This window comes from Canis lupus, chromosome 10 (assembly GCF_011100685.1).
Source record: "Canis lupus familiaris isolate Mischka breed German Shepherd chromosome 10, alternate assembly UU_Cfam_GSD_1.0, whole genome shotgun sequence".
Classification (NCBI taxonomy): Eukaryota; Metazoa; Chordata; class Mammalia; order Carnivora; family Canidae; genus Canis; species Canis lupus.
The window spans coordinates 2,949,469-2,969,749 of record NC_049231.1 but is presented as its reverse complement, the minus strand read 5'-3'; the positions used below and the strand labels follow the sequence as shown (position 1 = coordinate 2,969,749).

Genomic DNA, 20,281 nt, shown 5'->3' with positions numbered 1-20,281 from the left:
TAATCAAACATTTTTCTTAAAAGACTATTTAGTAAGTAAGAGTTACGGATTGACACTCTCACCCTGGAACTTACTCTTGGCCCTGTCTGTTGGCTTTTCCAAATATATCTGACCTACTAGAGTAGCTGACAGCCTCAAGTACATGCACTCATGGGCCGAAATAACACAACACTTAAAAGATATAATTACCTAAAAGATATCCAACAGCTTAACAGTATATACCATCTGAAGCATAAGTATTAGAACAGACCAACCAAAACTTTAAAATAACCACAATAAATGTATCGAAGGAGACAAAGGAGGTATTAGGCAATGTGAAAAAAGAGACTACAAAAAGGAATAAGTGGGAAATATTAGTTTTCCCAAATATAATAGTTAAAATAAAATCTCCAATACATGGAATAAGAGTAAGGTGGATAAGGCTAAAGAAGGAATCAGTGAGTTTAAAAGACAAAATGAAGATAATGATGCAGCTTGTATTATTGGGATTAGAGATGTGTACCAAAAGGGCCAGACTTGGAGTAGTAAATTAATACATGGTGAATTTTCATTTTTCCACCTTAAATTCCAAATGCTCTTTGATAACTTCATCAAGAAATGTATTCCCAAATGACCTAATAACTTTGATCTTATAACTTTAGTAATGGATGCACACAGTCAGGTACTGCATTTCACTATTTCCCTTTTCTTCTTTCTTCTTGCTTTCTTTCCCAGTTCTCATCAGAATATGCCACCCACATCTGTATGTCCTGGGCCTGTGTGGGACATGGAAAGGCAGGAGCGTATGAGTTTCTGAAGTCAGAAAGAACTGGGTTGAGTCCCATAAACTTGGGTAAATAAATTAACCTCATTAAGTCTCAGTTTTCCCATCTGTAAAACGGGCATAATATTACCTGACAGGATTCTTCAGGATGACTAAATTGAATAACAAATACCAAATGGGCCCTGGCACACAATAGATGTTCAATAATTCACCCTTCCATACTTTTTAAAACCTGTATCATTCCCAATCCCAGATACTGAAATTCATTTAACTTGGGGAAAACTACTCCAACTTCACAACTGGGGAGACACCCTATGAGGCAAATTCACTTAGGATAAGTTATCCTTGGGATAGCAACCTACTGACAAATTCACACGGGGGTATAACTTATTGATATGTCTCTTTCCAGAAAATAGGGGTCTATTAAAAGAGAGAGCAAGAGCGAGTGATGAGAGTACTGATGTCTGAAGAAAAGAATAGAAAAATAGAAGGAGGATATGCATAAAAGAAGAGAACTGAGTCCATCAAAAGTGAGTACTACCTATCTTAACTTTTTGTCTGAGAATGGCTATGTGTCTCAGGATCTAGCGTATGAGGCAATTCTTGTGTGACCTTGGTATTTGGGCAGCATATGATGTTCATCAACCATATGATAAATGAATCTGTGCTATGTAATAAGGCTTTTCTCCTACTGCCAATAATAAACACGGGCTTTGTTCTGAAGGCTCTGCTATGACAAGTTGTGTTATAGTAAAATTTCATGGTGGTACACAAAAACATTCCCCACCTAAACTATAGTTCAAGTGCATTTAGAGCAAATCCACACAATTCCTGGCCCAGGTGTCAAGTGATAAAAAGGTAAATTGGAGTTCCCATTTGGCGAAAATCCAAGCATTTGTCTCGCCTGCACATTTATGTCAGAGAGATGTGAATCTAGTACTGACATCTATATATACTGTGAATCCGGTAATAATAGCCTGTCCATTGACCACTTGTATCTGCGGTGTAGCTAGTGCTGCTCCAGCCCCCTCATGGACCTGAAATGTTTTCAAAAAAGTCATTTTTTCCACAATGCAGGAAGCACTGCATTTATTGACTTCTTAAATAATATCTAAATATAGCATTGATATTAATTTTAAACTATGGCTTTCAGATCAGAGCAGTGGAATTCTTAGTGGAATATTTCTGCGCTGTGTTCTCTCTGCTGAATTTCCGTATTCACACACTTGCTTGTTTTATCATTTAACCGTTCTGTGCGTAGAGCATTCATTTCTCATCATGTTAGAAGTGATTTGGGGGAAAGAAAAAAAAAGCAACTGCCAGGTAAAAATTTCATCAATGTTATGAGTTTCTGGAAGGCAGAAAGTACATCTTATTTATCATAATGTTCCTTTCATCACTGAGGGAGAGTTATTCAACACCCATCATGTTTCAGCCATTGTATTAGGTGTCCAAGATCCAATGACAAGACAACTTCATTGCCTGCCAGTGAGAACAGGGTACATCTGAAACTGCTGGTATATCTGGCAAAATTGCAAATGTCTAGGCTGCCCCCAAAGCTACTGAATCAGAATCTGTGGTGAGTGTCCTGGGAATTATACCATTTCTTGTGGGTTAGAGATTGTGTCATGTTCCTCATTTTATTCCCAGTGCTAAGCACAAATCCTGAGACAGAGTAGACATATGATACTCATTAGTTAACTTCAATCATCCCACAAATATTTAAGTGCTTTCTATGGGCCAGACATTGTTCTAGACAAAAATCCCCATTTTCATGCAGTTTGCATGCAGGAAGAGGGAAGAGGAGACAATAAGCAATAAACAATAAAAACAATGAGGTAGAACAGTCAACTGTTTCCAGATGCCTGGATAGGCCCCCTTGAGAGTGTGCTATCTGAGCAAGGACTTGGAGAAGGTGAGAAAGTGAGTCTAGTAGATACTTGGGGGAAAATCCCAGGAAGAAAGGAGAGGTAGGGCAAAGGTATCAAGTCAGTGCTAAGCACACTCTAGAGTAACAGTGAGTACCCTCATGGGCCAGGATCAGAGTGAGCAGAGGGGAGAGGAGGTCAGAGAGGCAGGAGGGGACAGATGATGTTCCATCTTGTAGGCCGCTGTAAGGACTTCAAGTCAAATTAGAAAAAGAATGATTGGATGAGCTAATGGATGAAGTTGTTACGATGTCACATTATAAGAACTAAGAAATTCAGAGGTGCTCAGAGGGGATCCCATTGTTGGAGGCCTTCAAATATTGATTTAATAGGAGATACCTTCTTTCGCAATTAGAAGATGCATTTTGCTATCATCAATCTTGCCATGAGCTAGTGAAAATTAAAAACAGTTCTAATAAAAACTGTGCTCTTCCTATTTTCTTTTTCCTTAATTGGTCCACTATTTTTAAGGAGAAAAAGATTCCTATTCTTGCTTTTCCTAAGAAAACGAATTAACCAACACTGCAGAGATAGAATAAAAGCCTGTGTTCTTTCAATCAAGAATTCTTTCCATTAGCTCACATTATCTCAAGATATCCAGAGGGCCTAACAAGTCAGTTCTATGATTCCGAGGGCCATAAACACCATAGTGACCCAAAGTGATAGCCCTTATACTCACTATCTCTACCAAGTAAAAAAAAAAATTTGAAAGGACGCTGCATAGTGTTTAGTGCATCGATGTTTTCTAAGGTTGTAGTACAAATTCTTCCTTATAATATCAGATATCATTCTCTCTCTTTTTAAAATTTATTTATTTTAAGGAGAGGGAGAGAGAGAGTGGGGGGGAAGGGGCAGACGGAGAGGGGAGAGAGAATCCTCAAGCAGACTCCCAGCTAAGCATAGACTCCCATGACCCTGAGATCATGATGACCTGAGCCAAACCAAGGGTCAGACACTTAACCGACTGAACCACCCAGGCATCCCCCCAGATACATTCTTTTAAAAAAAATTATTAATTTATTCATGAGAGACACAGAGAGAGACAGAGAGGCAGAGACACAGGCAGAGGGAGAAGCAGGCTCCATGCTGGGAACCTGATGTGGGACTCGATCCCAGGCCTCCAGGATCACACCCCGGGCTGAAGGCGGCGCTAAACCACTGAGCCACCCAGGCTGCCTACTATCACTTATTGTGATCCTATTAGGACTATGATATTGTTAATAACTGTTAAAAAACTTTTGATAAAAGTCAGCATTTATGCATAATATGAATAATATAAATAACATAATGTAATTTATAATAAAAATAATATAAATAAATAATGATAAATAATAACTATAATTTTTTAAAAGATTTATTTATTTATTTATTCATGATAGACATAGAGAGAGAGAGATTAGCAGAGACACAGGAGGAGGGAGAAGCAGGCTCCATGCCGGGAGCCCGACGCAGGACTCGATCTCGGGTCCCCAGGATCTGGCCCTGGGCCGAAGGCAGGCCTAAATTGCTGAGCCACTTGGGATCCCCCAGATACATTCTTTAGGAGGTTTAGTCATGCCACAAATGTGGCACATTTTGATAAGACTACATAAATTAGTTTGTCATAGAAAAACTGAACAAACAACTGAACCAAACACTAGTCAAACACACACACACACACACACACACACACCCTGACCCCACAAAAAAATAACTGCAGAGTCAAGTTTCATGAAGAATGTGGTATAGACATGAAGAGGCAATGTTCTGTTTCCAGCTTGATCATTTTATATAAAGTCATTAAACTAATTTCAGAATCTCTACATTTTTTCGAAGTGTGTATGGTGGCAGATTATTACTTCTTATGGTAATTTAATTATATTAGGATTATTAAAGATATATTTCAACTGTAGTGCATAGATAATAGAATCATGGTCTTACATTTGACATTAATATACTGCTGTATTTCAGTTAAATTTTAAACTTTTCTCATCTTTTTCTCTTCAGGTTTTTATGGTGCTTAAAAAAATAACTTGGAGTATTTGGGACATCTAATATTTTGTGCTTGCCTAACGTTAAACAGGTCATGTCACACTGCTCATTTTATTCTCTGTTCCATATGAACAATCCTTCAATATTGAAATAATGCCTCATGGAGCCATTATGTAGTATTCATTCACATAAGGCAATTTCTTTGCTCAGACGGCATCCAAGGAATTGGGCTAATTTGGTCATTTGTAAAACCATCTCTACCAGCAGAATATATGTAAAGTGATCATAAACTTGTATAAATGAACCCTGTAGTCCCACATAGTTACAAATTATTAATTTATTTGTATTATATTAATACGTTAAATATTTTATACTATGGAAAATGTGCTACACGTACATTTAAAGTTTATGTTCTCCGCGGGAGCAATGCTGGAAAATACATCACTGAACCCTCACATGCATATTAAAAATACATTTTGTTTCTTCTGTGACTTTCGGATTTTTGTTATTTATCTTGAGAGCTTAGAGTAAATAAGAGGCAAAAAACTGAGATAGAAAGAATCGACAAAATAAAGTCTTTATGTTTACGGTCTGAAGTCAGCCACATGACTTTATATTTTTACAATCCCCTGGGCATGAAAAGCTCACCAGCTGTGCATTAGTAAACTCGAACATTGTAGTTTCAGGTTTTAACCTTCTAGTGTCAATAAAAACACAATATGTGGCCAGGAGGGTCGTTTATGAAGAAAAAAAATTCTCAGCGGTGATGCTTAAAATATTGTTATTTTTTAATAATGTGCCTTTTAGCTGAAATTAATTTGCTTAAATTATAGACAGTAAAATCACTGATCAGATGGAAAATAATGCTTTTGGTGACAGAGTGGAGACACTGATTAGTTAAAGCAAATGCCTTAATGGAAACCTGGAGATAAGGTTTCTCTCCTGTGGCAAGGTCACCCCCAGGCCCCCTGCGGTCTTCAGGGCTCCCTCCCCTTTTGTCTTCCCTCCTCCCATAGAGGCTGTTAACTTTCTTTCTTTCCTCAGTCCACCATTCCCCTTTTTTTCCTGTTCCTCCTCTTAGTTTCTCCATGCTTTTTCTCCTTTCCTAGCTGCATTAGGGCTTTGCTTGCCTCTTTAACCTCTTTTCTGGCTGTTTCCCTCTTTCATTTAGATACATTAAAACTCCTTTTGGCAAAATCTCTCCTTTTTGATACATCAGGGCCCTTGCATGAAAAGCCTAGAAAATTAATTCCATGTACATTTTAGGAAATCTTGCTCACAGCTGCATTTTTCCATTAGAGATGGTTTCAAAGCCTACGTAAAAGAATGAAAGAAAGAAAGAAAGAAAGAAAGAAAGAAAGAAAAAAAGAAAGAAAGAAAGAAAGAAAGAGAAAAAACCCACAGCCAAATGAGGCAAAGTTTAAGTAAGAAAACATGTGTGGAACATTAAGCCAAGTGACAGGAACAGGGTTACATTTTCAGAGAAGCATAGACGTTCTGTAAATGCCTTTCAAATAAAACAAGAACATTTTTTGAACTTTAAAAAAAGTCAGATTGCCAACACAATAAAATTTACAAAAATAAAATTCACATTTGGTTTGTAAGACAATTATAGCTCAAGTTCATAAATGACTGGTAAACAGGAACCACATATATAAAAATAAACTTGAACCGTACCTGATGACCACAGGGAGAGAGAGGGAGATTTTCAACTGAAAACATTCCATCCATTACCATTTTTTGTTGGCTATGTGAACATAATAATTTTCTTACAGTCAGTCTGCTAAAAATCCTGCTCTGTATCAAACTTCCACTGATTTAACTCATTAATTTATGACATCTTCTACAACTGACTTGCATATTTTCTTTTTCCCCATTTTGGGCAATAGACTTCTTTTTCTACCAATATTTTTAAGATGGAAGACATACAAAATTGATATAAGTAATATGATAATATGAAATTAGTAACAGCAAATGATCAAAATATTATCTACTCTTTAACACCTTTCCCAATACACGGATGGCCTTAAAGTTTCTATGAACCTTTTGCGTGGGTAGGGGAAAGTACACAGCCAAGTGCAATCTTTCCTTTCTGTGTCTATTATATGTGTTGGAGAAGAAATAAAAAAAAAATAACTTATATTTCTTTACAACTTCCCAAGTTTCAGATTGTTTATACATGTTTAATGTAAATAAAATGGACTGTTCTGTCTGCTTAAATAGCTCAGAAAGAGTAAGAGGGACTCTCTATACGAAAATTGAAAGGGTTAAGAATTGCTCTGATATTAAACTGTGTGGTCATTTTGGCTTTATGCAGATGAGTACTCTCTGTGATTCTGGGCCTCACAAATTAATTGAAAAGGAATCAACGTAAAGTAATAACTTAATTTCCAAGGATCTCTGCTAATTCTGGAAAGAAACTCTCATGAGGATATAATTGGAAATGATATTAAAAATAAAGTTTGTGCCTTTGTGACCATTTTGCTTTTCTGCTAGCCCAGGAGATCAAATATGAAATATGATCTTTGTTTAGAGAACTCTCCACCCACTCCCTCTATCCCCAAGCTAATCAGTTCTAGGTGAAGTACTGAGTTAAGAATACAAAGGACCTACCTTCTCTCAATAAAATCTCCCCCAGTACTGAGAGTTCAGAGCTTATTTCCACTTCTATTCTGGAGTATCTAAGGGGCTGAAGTGGTTTGGAACAAGTCCGGGGAGGAAAACAAAAAAGTTTGTTTATAGCTTATAGCATGAATCTGAAATTCATTATCCAAGCCCAGACAATCTTGAGAAAGAAGGGGTTCAGGGTCATGGAGTGACCTCATGAGGCTAACCTTCTTGCTCGCAAAAGATGGAAACATTAGAAATAAAAAGAAAATTTCTACTAAACAACAATAGCAACATACATTAAATGAATACAGGATAAATGATGAGTAATATCTGTCAACTGTGTTGAGAGGAGACACACTATTTTGGAATACACTCAATTTAGAGGTTTCTACCATTTTTTTTTTTTGGTCCCTTATTTCTTTCACTTTAAACTTATTCCATCAAAGTAGTATGTGGTTTAAAAAATCAAATAATGCTACAAAACAAACAAACAAAAAACCATGATACTCTCTCTGACCTCTGACCTCTCCCTGCTTTACCTAATCACCAGGGGCAACACCTTGAAACTCTTTTAATGGTAAATGTTTATCTCCATACCTCTAAATAATATATGTATCCTACTTTGCATGGCTTGATGTTATCTTTTGCTTTTAATCAAGCCACAGAGGATTTTTAGTCCTTTCCCATGGTTCCTATCTACTCTCCATATATGGTTTCATCATAACATTTGGTTAAATTAAAATTCTAGTCCTTTTTCCCTTACATATCTCATGTATTATTTTACATATTTATAAGTAGATTTTTTAGGCTTAATAAGATTCAAGTTGGACTTTTTTATAGTGTTATTATCTCACAGGTAATGTACCTCCATGAGGGGATCATTATGAATGCACAGATTTAAACATATTATATGTATTTCAAGTATCTTCAAGAATACTATGAGATGCAACTAGCAACATTTAAACTGTGAATAACTCTACAGGAAAAAATAATCTGTTTTCTATTTTTTAAAAATTGCAAGGAAAGAAAAGCTAAAAGAAAAAAAGAGGACATGGAGAGGAAATCTAAGTTCAAAGAATGATCATTTGGATCCTGACCTAAACAAAAATATTAAAAAATAAAAAGTTCTATAGGAAAATTAGAGAAATGTTTATGTTGAGTGGGTAGCAAATGACATTCAGAAATTATTGCTTACTTGAGGGAATAGAATGATGGGAATGTGATTATTTTTTAAAGAGGTGATAGGGAAATCCCTGGGTGGTTCAGTGGTCTAGTGCCTGCCTTCGGCCTAGGGTGTGATTCTGGAGCCCCGGGATCGAGTCCTACATCAGGCTCCTTGCATGGAGCCTGCTTCTTCCTCTGCCTCTCTCCCTCTCTCTGTCTTTCTTGAATAAAAATAAATAACATATTTAAAAAAAAATAAAGAGGTGATCATTTTCAAAGGATTGATAATGTTGAAGTTGGGTAAAATGTACATGGAGATTTATTATACCATTCTTTCTAATTCTGCATCTGTTTGACATTTTTGTAATGGAGCTTTAAAAATTCCTATTCTGTACTTTTCTTATTCTGAGTATATGAATTTTGTGGAGTCTTGTGCCAAGTAGAGTATTTTGATTTTATTTTCTTACTTGAACATTTTGCTCTTCCTAGAGTTAATATTGCTGCATTTTTGCATTTTCTTTATAAAAAACAGTTTATAGCTGTTTTTCCATACCATGTAATAGCTTCATACATGTGTTTGCACACAATATTTCCAGACAGTCAAACCCATTAGACGGTTTATTGGTTCTTATTTCTTTTCCAGGAAGATTCCATACTGGAACTCCATCATTTTTGTTTTAATATTTACTCCTTGCTCACCAGGTACAATTAACAACTTTCGTCCTGAAAATTTCCTTTGCCTTTCTCTTCTTTTGCATCCTATACATCTCTTTCTCTTTGCTCTCTTGTTTTGGTAAAGCACATCATTCAGAAGTCTTCTCAGAAAAGTACATAAGAGACAGTTTTTTGAGATGGTGTTTTTCTGAAAGTATCTTTATTCTATCATTATACTAGCTTGATAGTTTGACTTGGTATAAAACTCTATATTGCCAATAATTTTCACTCATAATTGACTCTATTGTTTTATAGCTTCTGATGTATGTGAGAAGTCTCATGTTATTCTTATTCTTAATCCTTTGTATATGATTTATTTTCTTTGAAAAAAAGTTTAGGATCTTTATGACCAGGTATCTGGAAATTTATAATTCAATATTTTTGTGTAATTATTACAATATCTTCTCCCATCTCTCTGAATATATTGATTTTTAGTTTCTTTGACATTTTATGTTCCGTATATTTTTAAATGTTTTTTCTAAGTACACCTTTACTTTTTTAGTGTATCATTTTTATTGTCAAAGTCTTTCCTTAAATATTAGGTGATCTTTGGCTGCCTATTCATTCTTAGTGATGACATTCTGAAAAGCTAATTAAGAAATATGGAAAAAAAAGAAATATGTATGAATACAGCTTACTAACTGGTAGGTTTCACTCTAGGCAGATTGAATAATGACTGAATTTTTTAAAGATTTTATTTATTTGTTTGAGAGAGCTAGAGAGCATGAGCAGGGGAGAAGGACAAAGAGAGAGAGAAAAGCAGGGAGCCTGCTCAAGGCTCAATCCCAGGACTGGGACCATGACCTGAACTGAAGGCAGAAGCTTAACTATTGAGCCACCCAGGTGCCCCTAATGACTGAATTTTTTTACTAGAGGACCCTAGATGTGAGAATGTGCAGTATTTTAGGAAAGCTGATAGTTGTTTCTCAGAGATGGGTATTCATATCTCTTGCCAAGGCTTGGGAGTAGAGATGGGAACCTGTTTGCCATCATTCTGGTAAGGAACATAGTGGAGCTGATCACACTGCTTAATATGCTAACTTTCATTTTATCCCATTGTCAATCCAGCATCTCACCCATACAGATGGTTTGCTATATTCTTTCATTATACCAGTTTAGATTATTAATCACAGTGTATCCAGTTCAGTCAAAGGTAGACATATCACTCACTCACTAGTAATCATCTTATTCAAATTGCAGTTATAACATACCCAGGAAAGAATAACCATTTCTTTTCTGAACTAAACTTGCAAACATGATTAAGTGATGGCAAATATCACAAAGTTATGGCACATATCACAAAGCTATAGAGTTTAAAGGATTTGTGGCACGTGCTTTATTATATTATGAAGCTCTAATCAAACAATGAATTCAAAAAATATTCAACTCTATAATGGGTGAACAATATTTGGTGGATTTAGATATTTTAAAGTATGTTTTCAGATTGATGCTAATGATATCAAGATCAATATAATAGCAGTATAGCATTGAATACACACAAACACACACACACACCTATATACATCTTATAGATGGAAGGACAAAAACAAAACTCTTACTTACTTAATTTAAGATTTTCTCTATTTCTTTCTTGTATAATGCAATAGGATAGAAAATAATGGTGGAGAAGTATAATAATCATTATGATCTTTACCCATATCAGTTCCCCTGTTATAAAATATCTTTGTGGTCTGAATGAAATTACTTTAACCTGGTGAGCTCATCAACTTCTTCAGTATTTTTCCATTGATTAAAAACAAATTTCTAGCTTCAGCCACAATCTGTAAACCGGCATCCAAGTCATTTCAAATCCAACATGTTCAAAATGAATCTGTCATCATTTCCAGAAACTAAGGTTCATCTCCCACATTCCTTCTCAGATCTATGGTGTCACCATCCTTCAGTCTTCCAAGCCAGAAACCTAGGACACAATAATTCTCATTCAGACATCCTAACACACACTACATACTCACACCCCCACAATTATTCATAACAGCTGACCTGTTTTGTTTTAAAATTTCTCTCAGATTCAGCCCTTCCCTTCCAGGACCATTATTGTCGTTATCAGTAACCAGATTCATTACACAGACCTCCTTTTTAAGCTCCTTATGTATCTTTAACACTGCCACCAGATTTCCCTGTGACTGTAAATCTGCATGTGACAGTCCCCTGTTAATATCTCAGTGACCACCCACCACCCAGACGGCACAAGCACATTCTCTATACCCACTTGACCTGGCCTCATTCTGTTCTACACCTGATAATCCACACTCTATAGTGACACAAACATAACCTTCTTCTTATCTGTCACACTTTGTTGGTATACAGTGGTTTTCTGTTACTCAGTGCTGTTCTGCATAACTAGAATGCTACTTGCTCCCACTCCCCAGGTCTGGTAACTCTTATTTTTGAAACCTGAAACAGATGCTTTGTTTATCCCTTGTGAGTAAAATAAGTCTTTTTTTATCTAGTTATTTGTTCATACCTATGTCATGTCACATTATTTTTGAAAGTAGCTTACTTAAACTATCCATAATTTGTAGTTTACAAGTGTTGTATAAATTTATCATAGGTCTTATATTTAGGGCTTTCAGATTACATAAAATAGCAACCAGATGTAATTGCAATTCTATAAGTTAAATAGATACATAAAGCAATTCTCCATAATTCTATCAAGTCAGTAATCATTCCAGTGACCTTAGACAACATTTACTAGGTCCATGCTAGCTGTTAAGCTATATTGCTCTGAAATAATGGAAGTTTTGCTGAATAATTCAATTGACTATGGTATGAGAAAAAATGTAAATAAAAACTAAAAGTCAAAAGTAATTTTCATAAATGACATGTCCATGAATTTTAAATTTTTGGAAGTAGAATCGTTTTATTTTTTAATCAAAACATATTTTTTACTGTACTAGGAAAAATTACCTGCTTTCTAATGTTTAAAGTCTTACCTCCTTACTCTTTTCCCACTTCCACTCTGCTTTTCTAAATATAGAGGATTTTCTTGTTTCCAAAAAGAATGAAATGGTTTTCACATAGTGATCCCTATGCTTATGTTTAAAATATATCCTGTGAGATGTTGTAACTTCAATTCAAATGGAAAAACATATGCTGATTTTCTACTTTTTGCCAGGTACTGAACTAATATTCTAACTGCTTTGGAAAAGTGATAGGTAATATAAGTAAAAGACTCTGAATCCAGAGTCAAAGGATCTGGATTTAAACCCAGGCTTCCTCATTATAAGTTGCACGAAACAAAGCAAGTCACTAAAATGTATGTTCTTTAAGACTTTCTCTGCTTCCATGGTATTTTCTTGATATCCTCCCTGTCTTGGCCTGGACAAATTTGGTTAGAAGAACAGAGATTCTTCAAATTAATTTAAGCAAAAGTTTCTGTATTTTTTCACAGTTCTGTGGAGAAAATAGGAACCTCTCTAGGTATTTTAAACAGAAAGGAATTTAATACAGAATTTAAATGCCACTAAAATCATGAGAAATGTTAGAGGGGCTGACATGAGGAGACTGCCAGTGGAACCATAGAGTACAAAAATTAAAGCTGTAATTTGATGCAGGGATCAAAAATCCACACCATATTGCTTCTCAACACTCATGTCCCTAGACCTTCTTTTCCAACAGATACAGCAGAAGGGTGATAGCATCCACCTCACTACCAGACTCCTAATCTTGCATAAGAATATCTAGTTGGTATCCAGAACTATCTGCAAAATAATCTACAAATGTAGAATTTGGCTTTACAGACTCTGCAATTCAACAAGACATATCCAAGGAGGTAAAAATAGAAGCAGAACAGCTTCTTATGTGCTCTGCTTAATTAACCATATCCAGCCCAGAAAGCATGGAGGGAGGGTGGTTTATAAGGCTATACAGAACTTTGTGGCATTTACCAACAAGAAATGAAGATGTGGCTGGATGTGTCCAGATGAGAACTGGAAAGGGAAAAATCAGTGAGTGACCCAAGGCTACTCATTGTTTTATGAGAGCTGTGCATTTTCATCCCCATTCTTTCTCTTCTACTCTTCCCTCCCTCTTGCTCTCCCCACCCCTCTCTCTTCCTTTCCCTCCATCCTCCAGCCCACCTCAGGTACCCAGAGCTCTATAGCATAAACTAAACAACTGGGGATGGGGACAGGGGTACATGAGGGTCGGGGAAGGAGATAATCTTAAAAGTAGAAGTGATTGAACAAGCGGTAATCATTTTTGTTTTCACATCTCAGTGTCTGTCAAGGTATCTAGGACATGTTCAATAGATGACAGATAAGTAAACAGACAAATAAATAGACTTTGCCTCAGGGTCCTCATATTGAAAGTAAAAATAATATCTGTTCAGTCCTTTGAAAATTGTTGTGAGGGTCAAACACGATGATCAAGGCTTGTCCAAATGTTATCCTTTTTTGTGAGGCATGCATCATTTTTATCATCAATCTGAAAATATTAAAGAAGGAAAAAAAGAACAAAAGTATTATCTCATCAGCATTTTTCTATATGCTTTGCTATGGTTTTGATAGCTGCATTATCTGACCCTGGCTCTTGCTTCTCCGTAAGTACTAATTGAATGGAATCTACATGTGCGTTCATGTGTTTAGTAAATAGCATAGACTCATCCATCCATGAGATATTTTTATCATGGCTAATAACAATCCTTATTATTTTCTTTTGTGAAGTCATCTGATAATTGATTGAATTTCCAATTGGGAAATTCAAGAACCAATCCAAGTGTCACTCTATGGAACAGCTACCCTGTGGCTAGTACATTCTGTTCATTCTCAATAGACTTCAATTTATTCTAGAAATATGATTGCAGTACTTTCACGGAGCATTGAACTATAGATAAGACAATTGCAGCCATAAAGTTCTATACTTCTATTGGCTCTAAATGGCAATAGGTTTTAGTATAAAAACTGAAATCACTGTAAGACTAAATTAACCCAGTCCACAGCTCTAAGTAAATATTTCTTAGGAACCAAATAAGAAAGGGAAAAGAAATAAAGTTTATTGAAAGACCACCTTGATCATTTTATATATAGTATTCTATTCCAACCTTTTATTAAACAGTAGGATCTATGTCAAGTAATTTAGGCAGACTCATCTTTTTTGTCTTATAAATATTAAATGAGTATCTAGCCTATGCCAAGAAATATCCTTGGGACATAATGATAAGAACGATAAAAGCAACTTGTGCCTTCAAGGAAATTATTACTTGAGAGGATTTATAAGTAAAAAACTAATTACAATTCACTAAAAAATGTGATATTAGTATGCTGTGGAAAAAACACAAATTCAGCCTCTGCTGGTCAGGAAAGACTTCAGAGGAAGAAACAACTAACCCAGAAACTGAAGATGAGGGTGTGAAGCAGAGTACCAGAAGTGAGCCGCAGTATGTGAGACTTCTGGAGGATCCAGTCTGACGTGCTCACGTATTTTGATGTAATAAAAAGGAAAATGTAGGACTCTAAGTAAAGAGAGATGTTGCCAAATCTGCCTTCTGGAAAGATCAATCTGGCCACGTATGGAAACAGACGGCAGGCCCGCAAGAGTAGAGGTTGGACAGTCCACTTGGGAGAAAGTCCTAGCAACAGATGCGAAGAGGGTGGTGGCCTGTACCCTGGCAGGGCCAGTGGGGACTGGAAGAAGAAACATTTTAAATGTTTCAGTAGAAGCACCTTGTGATTCCTTGGAGGTGTGAGGACAAAGGGGAGGGTATGGGTGATGCCTGTTTTTCTGGTCAGCACTGAATCACCGGAAGGATGAGGGCACTGTTCCCTGAAACTGGGAAATAGGAAGAGAAGTAAAATTCTGGAAGAGATGATAAAAGTCTGAGCATTTTGAGGGTGAAGTGCTGAGATGCATCTGGGTGTGGATCCTTGTGGCACTTCGATTCAGCTCTGTAAGTAGGTCTGGGGAGAGTTCTGAGGGGGCACTCATGGAAGCCAGGAGAGTCAGAGAAACTGCATGGGGAGAAGACATAGAGTGCCTCTGAAGGACACCAATATTTGAGGACACCAGTGTTTAAGAAACAGGCAAAAGAGAGAAGCTTGCAAAGGAAACAGAACAAGTAGGAAAGCACTGGGTCGGGATGCGAATGTAGAGGGGTGTTTCAAGGAAGGATCGGCTGACGATGTTAATGCTACTAAAGGAACAAATTGAGCAAGCACTGGGAAGGGGCCTACAGTCCCCGGGGGGCAATGTAAGGGGCAGAAACTGGAAAATGCAGAAAAAGAAAGGAAAGCAAGGCACTGAGTAAAGGTAAGCATTTCACGAAGTTTGACTGGAAAGGGAGTAGAATGATAGGATGATAGTTGCAGGGGGTATTGGATTAACAAAACCATTTCCCACTTTTTTTTCCAAAGTGAGAGACACACGAATAATTTTAAATGTTGAAAGGGAAGAACCAAAGTAGCAGAAACAAAAAGGTAGAAAGTATAGGACAGAGAAGACACTCACATGGAAGAGGTAGGGGAGGAACCAGAGCCAGGTCAAGGTGTATCATTCAGTGATTAACTCGATAAATGTTTATTGAATATTCGCTCAGTTCTGGAGCTACAGAAGTGAAAGGAGACAGAGGTGGGGGCAGAGTAAATAAATAAATGTTGTGGAGGAAAAGGTGAAAAACAGAAACTGCAATTGAACCTGGGAAGAATGGAATTTGATAGCAACAGAGCGTTAATTCCTTGGGAAGCATCGAATTTATAGCATTATCCAGCTAATTATCCATAACTGCACTTTCTATGCTTTCTCCAAAATCATTCCTGTGTCTTTATCACCTCCTATGCCATTGACTTGAAGGTGACCTTATATTCCCCAAAGTGTTTTCTTGGCTTTACACAAGGCAGCTCACTTATTACAAAGCAAGACTCAACTCACTCCTTAGCTGCATTTGCTTCTCAAATGTCTACAGGGATATGGCCAAGAGACTTGCTGCAAATCACTAATATTACCAGATAAGATGGTAATGAAGCCTAATAATAATCTTAATGGGGGTCAGGTCACACCCTCTGCCCCTGATGTAGTTCACTATTTAATTCAGTTGAATCAAAATCTTTTATGAAATTGTCAGTTGATGCCATGGAGGCTCAGACCAAAATAAAATAGAGTGCCCTTGTACAAAGAAGGAAACCACACACAGCTGTCTGTGCCGAAGATGAAAGACTCTGAAGTGGAGGAAAAAAATGTGTCCCAGCTCTTTTCGCAAGTGCTGTTTAGGTCTGGCCCTCCAAGGAATCGGATGACAATTTCATAAAATGTTCTGATTCAACTGCTTCTTTCAAAAGCACTTCAAAGAATGGTAATGATGGATACCAATGGGATAAGAGGTTTCTTTCTGGCCTGTGTTAATTTAGTTTAGACCAAAGAACAAATATCCCAATTGACAAGATAGGTGAATCAGTCCTCCTGATTGTAGTGACAAATCTTATAGCAAGACCGAGTCAGGAGGAAGCTTTAAGACATATTCCTAATCAATTGTGCACCGACTTGCTTATGAAGTAAGTCTCTTAAGTCATTCTGACTAGAATGTGTGTTCTCACAGCTGGACCCAGAGAAAAGTCAATGCAAGTGAAGTCTGGGGAGGGAAATTGGAGGAACGAGAGCCTGATATGATAGTGCTTTTGCTCACCGGACTGCTAACGACCTCTCTGTGGATGTAGGAGGCAGACCCAGAGGCAAAGGAGAACCAAAGATTATTTTGTCACAGTCAACTCTCTCAAGTCTAGTTAGAAGATGTACTGGATTTGGAGTTCCAGTTCTTGCATATGGATTCCAACATGACCCAGGTGAGGCTAACTGCGAGGCTGACAGCGCATAATTTCATTTCTCTGTGTTAAAATAGAGGCAATTTCTTGAGAGTAAATGACAGCTGTAGAGTGCCTTAAATGAGATAATCGACCTGAGGTCACTTTGCAAACCCTAAATGCTTCACAAGGTAGAATTTTCTTGTAGTTGTGTGTTTAAGAATTAAGCATTTAATAACATGGTTGAACTTTAGAAAACCACATGAAAAAAGGAAGTAGCAAAAATGTCACCAAACATCTGAATGGTGACAAGCATGAATTCAAATAAGCTGAATGAAAATCAAACTCATAGAAAACATTGGTAGCAATCCAGAAGCTGAGGCCTTGGTGTATTTTAAATGATCAAATAAAATGAATTAGATATAAAAGAAAAAACAAAAACCAAAAAAGCCACGTACTTGCCATGCTTTCACCATGACTTGGCAAGGAATTTTGAAAAAGAATCCAATACAAACTGCTGAGGATCTTGGTAACATTGAGCTACCGCATCCCAGGGGCAGAGATGATAAATTATTGTTTCTGTTCTACTTAACTTAAGTGCTTCTTTTACCCCCACTTAAAGAACACTGGTGCTATAAAGAGGTATTCAATTTTCCTCATAAAAAGGGTTGTAAATTAACATCAAACCATATCAGTAAAAATCACCACCCATTATATCAGCAAAAAGTCAAATTTCAGTTAACACTGTGTTGGCAATGAAGTGAGGACATAGGCACCTCCGCATACTGCTGATGATATCTATCAAAAGTAAAAGTTCAGGGGCACCTGGCCAGCTCAGACAAAAGAGAACATGACTCTTGATCTAGGGGTCATGTGTTCAAACCCCATGTTGGGTGTAAAGATTAAATAAATAAATACTTAAAATATTTCATCACAGGATAATTATAAATTTTTTAAAAAGTCAAGTTCATCGACTAAGCAATCCCATTGCTAGGAATTTATCAGATTTTACATGTATGAGATGATGAAATGGCATACATACAAAGCTCTTCATTGCAGCATTATTTGTTACAGAAAAATATTGGAGAAAAATTTGAATATTTCTCTCTATGAGGTTGGTAAAATTAATTATGAAATATTAATACAATGAAAACTATGTACCTCTATAAAATAATGAAGAAGGTCTTCGTGTATTTCTATGGCAAGATTGCGGTGTATGAAAAAAAGGGAGCCGTGATAAATATATGTTTATATTTATAGCTGCATATGTGCTAAAATCTCTGTAAATACACACAAGAAACAAATAATACTGCTTACACTGGAAGGTGTTTGTGAACTGGACAATGGCATAAGGGAAACTTTTTACTTTGACATTTTGTAGGTTTTAAAACATCTAAATATATGATTATTTCAAAGATTATATTTGTTAATTAATTTTGAATTTAATTTTTGTTAAGATGTTATTTGTTTGGAAATCTGTCTTCCCCACCATGGACTATGCCTTGTTCATTTCCACAGCCTCCCGACCTCGCTGAGTGCACAGTACATAGCAGTCGCTCAACAAATGCTTACTCAATAGACACTGAATGGTAAAATGACAGATTAAACTCCCTCGAGGGAAGGGAAAACATCCTGCCTTAGTTTCCTAACAGAGTTCTTTTTTTTTTTTTAATTTTTTTTATTTATTTATGATAGTCACACAGAGAGAGAGAGAGAGAGAGAGGCAGAGACACAGGCAGAGGGAGAAGCAGGCTCCATGCACCGGGAGCCCGATGTGGGATTCGATCCCGGGTCTCCAGGATCGCGCCCTGGGCCAAAGGCAGGCACCAAACCACTGCGCCACCCAGGGATCCCGTTAACAGAGCTCTTTATGTGATCAGAGTGAGTGATGTTTCCTGGAAAGGACACAGAAAAACAACAGAAAAGTGATTGAGAAAGAAACAGACTTCAATGCAAAAACCTTAGTTTAAGATGTCATTCATTTACCAGTTCTTTCCAGGGCTTGCCTGCCAAGGCTGGGAAGGGTGGAGTGAGGAAGAAGACTTGAAGACATACTTTGGAGAGAGACAGAGAGACACAGAAACTCAACAAAATTTCAAGTAGAGCAGCTCCTTCTACCTCTTAAGAATCAAGGTGATTGGGGTTTCTCAGTTTCCAGTGAACCATCTTGTTTGTGAACTCCTGTTTAAATGGTTGTGGATTTGAAATTTTTGCTTCTCTTTTCTTATGTTTCTTTCCTATTGTTTTCTGAGTGCTCTTTCCTTCTCCCAGGTTCAAAGTAGTCAGCCCGCACATGTCCAGTCTAAGGATGAGTGATTAACACACAGATTAGATCCTATGGCTTAGGGCAGGGGTTCCCAATCTTGGTCATATATCGGAATTCCCAGGCAACTTTATCTCCCAGAGCGTCTGATTGATTTGGTTTACAGAATGGCCTAGGCATCAATATTTTAGAAACCTCCTCCTTGTGATTTCTAATATGCAATAAAGTTTAAGAGCTACCAATTGATAGCATTCTCCAGGCTTTCTATAAACTATTTCCAAAATCAAATGAATATGGTATTTATTATTTATTTTGAATAATTAACCTTTATAATGCAGACTGTGAAAATAATGGCATATCCATTTTCCTTCTTCTTGAGGGTAACTAAGGATTCACTATTTTAATCTCCTTAATATAGGATCTACATTTTGTAACAAGTCACTACTTGCTTCATATTAATGATTACAGGTAGTGACAACACCAAAGGATAACCCTGTGGGTTTTTAGATTACTACCGCTCTCATCACAAGTTTCTCTGATGCTGTTTAGGAAAGTCTGTTGGGTATGCTCTCAGATTATTCACCTGTGTTTGCTCAAACAACAGTAGCATAGTTATAGTGGCAATAAAATTGGACACAATTTAGATGCCCAAGTCAGAAGAATGGATAAAGTAATTTACTTATATTACACACTTATGTGTGCATGTGTGTAATAAAAAATAATTAACTGTGACTATATGTAACAATATGCAATCTTAGTGATGTAATACAGTATTGAGTGCAAAAAGCAATTCTCAGAAGACTAAGTACAGCTCGGTGCCCTTCACATAATTTTCCAAATGAAATAAAGCTAAGTAATGCATTGTTAGACAAAGATGTATCATAAAACCATGAGGAAGAAAGCTGCTGGTAAAGAGAATAATAAGCACAAAATTCAAGATGGCAACCAGCCCTAGGGAGGGGGGAGAGAATGAGATGAGGGGAAGCACACAGGCAGTTGTAAGTCATTGCTAACGTTGCAGGTCTTAGTCTGGATTTGTGAATTTGTGGTTGTTCCTCATGCTTTTTGGTTTTGTTTGTGTTTGTGTTTTGCTCCTCATGTTTTTAATAAGGGCATT

General features: G+C 36.7%; 2 long non-coding RNA genes across 3 annotated transcripts in view; one reads left to right on the top strand and one right to left on the bottom strand.

Moving 5' to 3' along the window:
• Window positions 1-20,281, top strand: part of LOC102153745 — a 48,090-nt gene that overhangs the window by 2,904 nt on the left and 24,905 nt on the right. The window contains exons 2-5 of the long non-coding RNA XR_005365129.1: window positions 715-832; window positions 1,173-1,293; window positions 16,700-16,943; window positions 18,891-19,034. This is a non-coding gene — a long non-coding RNA (uncharacterized LOC102153745). The remainder of the gene's footprint in view (window positions 1-714; window positions 833-1,172; window positions 1,294-16,699; window positions 16,944-18,890; window positions 19,035-20,281) is intronic.
• Window positions 13,302-20,281, bottom strand: part of LOC111097578 — a 107,124-nt gene continuing 100,144 nt past the window's right edge. The window contains exons 4-5 of one of the 2 annotated variants that reach the window (XR_005365130.1): window positions 19,020-19,203; window positions 13,302-13,596 (exon numbers count right to left, since the gene is read on the bottom strand). This is a non-coding gene — a long non-coding RNA (uncharacterized LOC111097578). Of the gene's footprint in view, window positions 13,597-18,644; window positions 18,797-19,019; window positions 19,204-20,281 lie in introns of those variants that run through there. The other variant, XR_005365131.1, reaches the window with a different exon arrangement.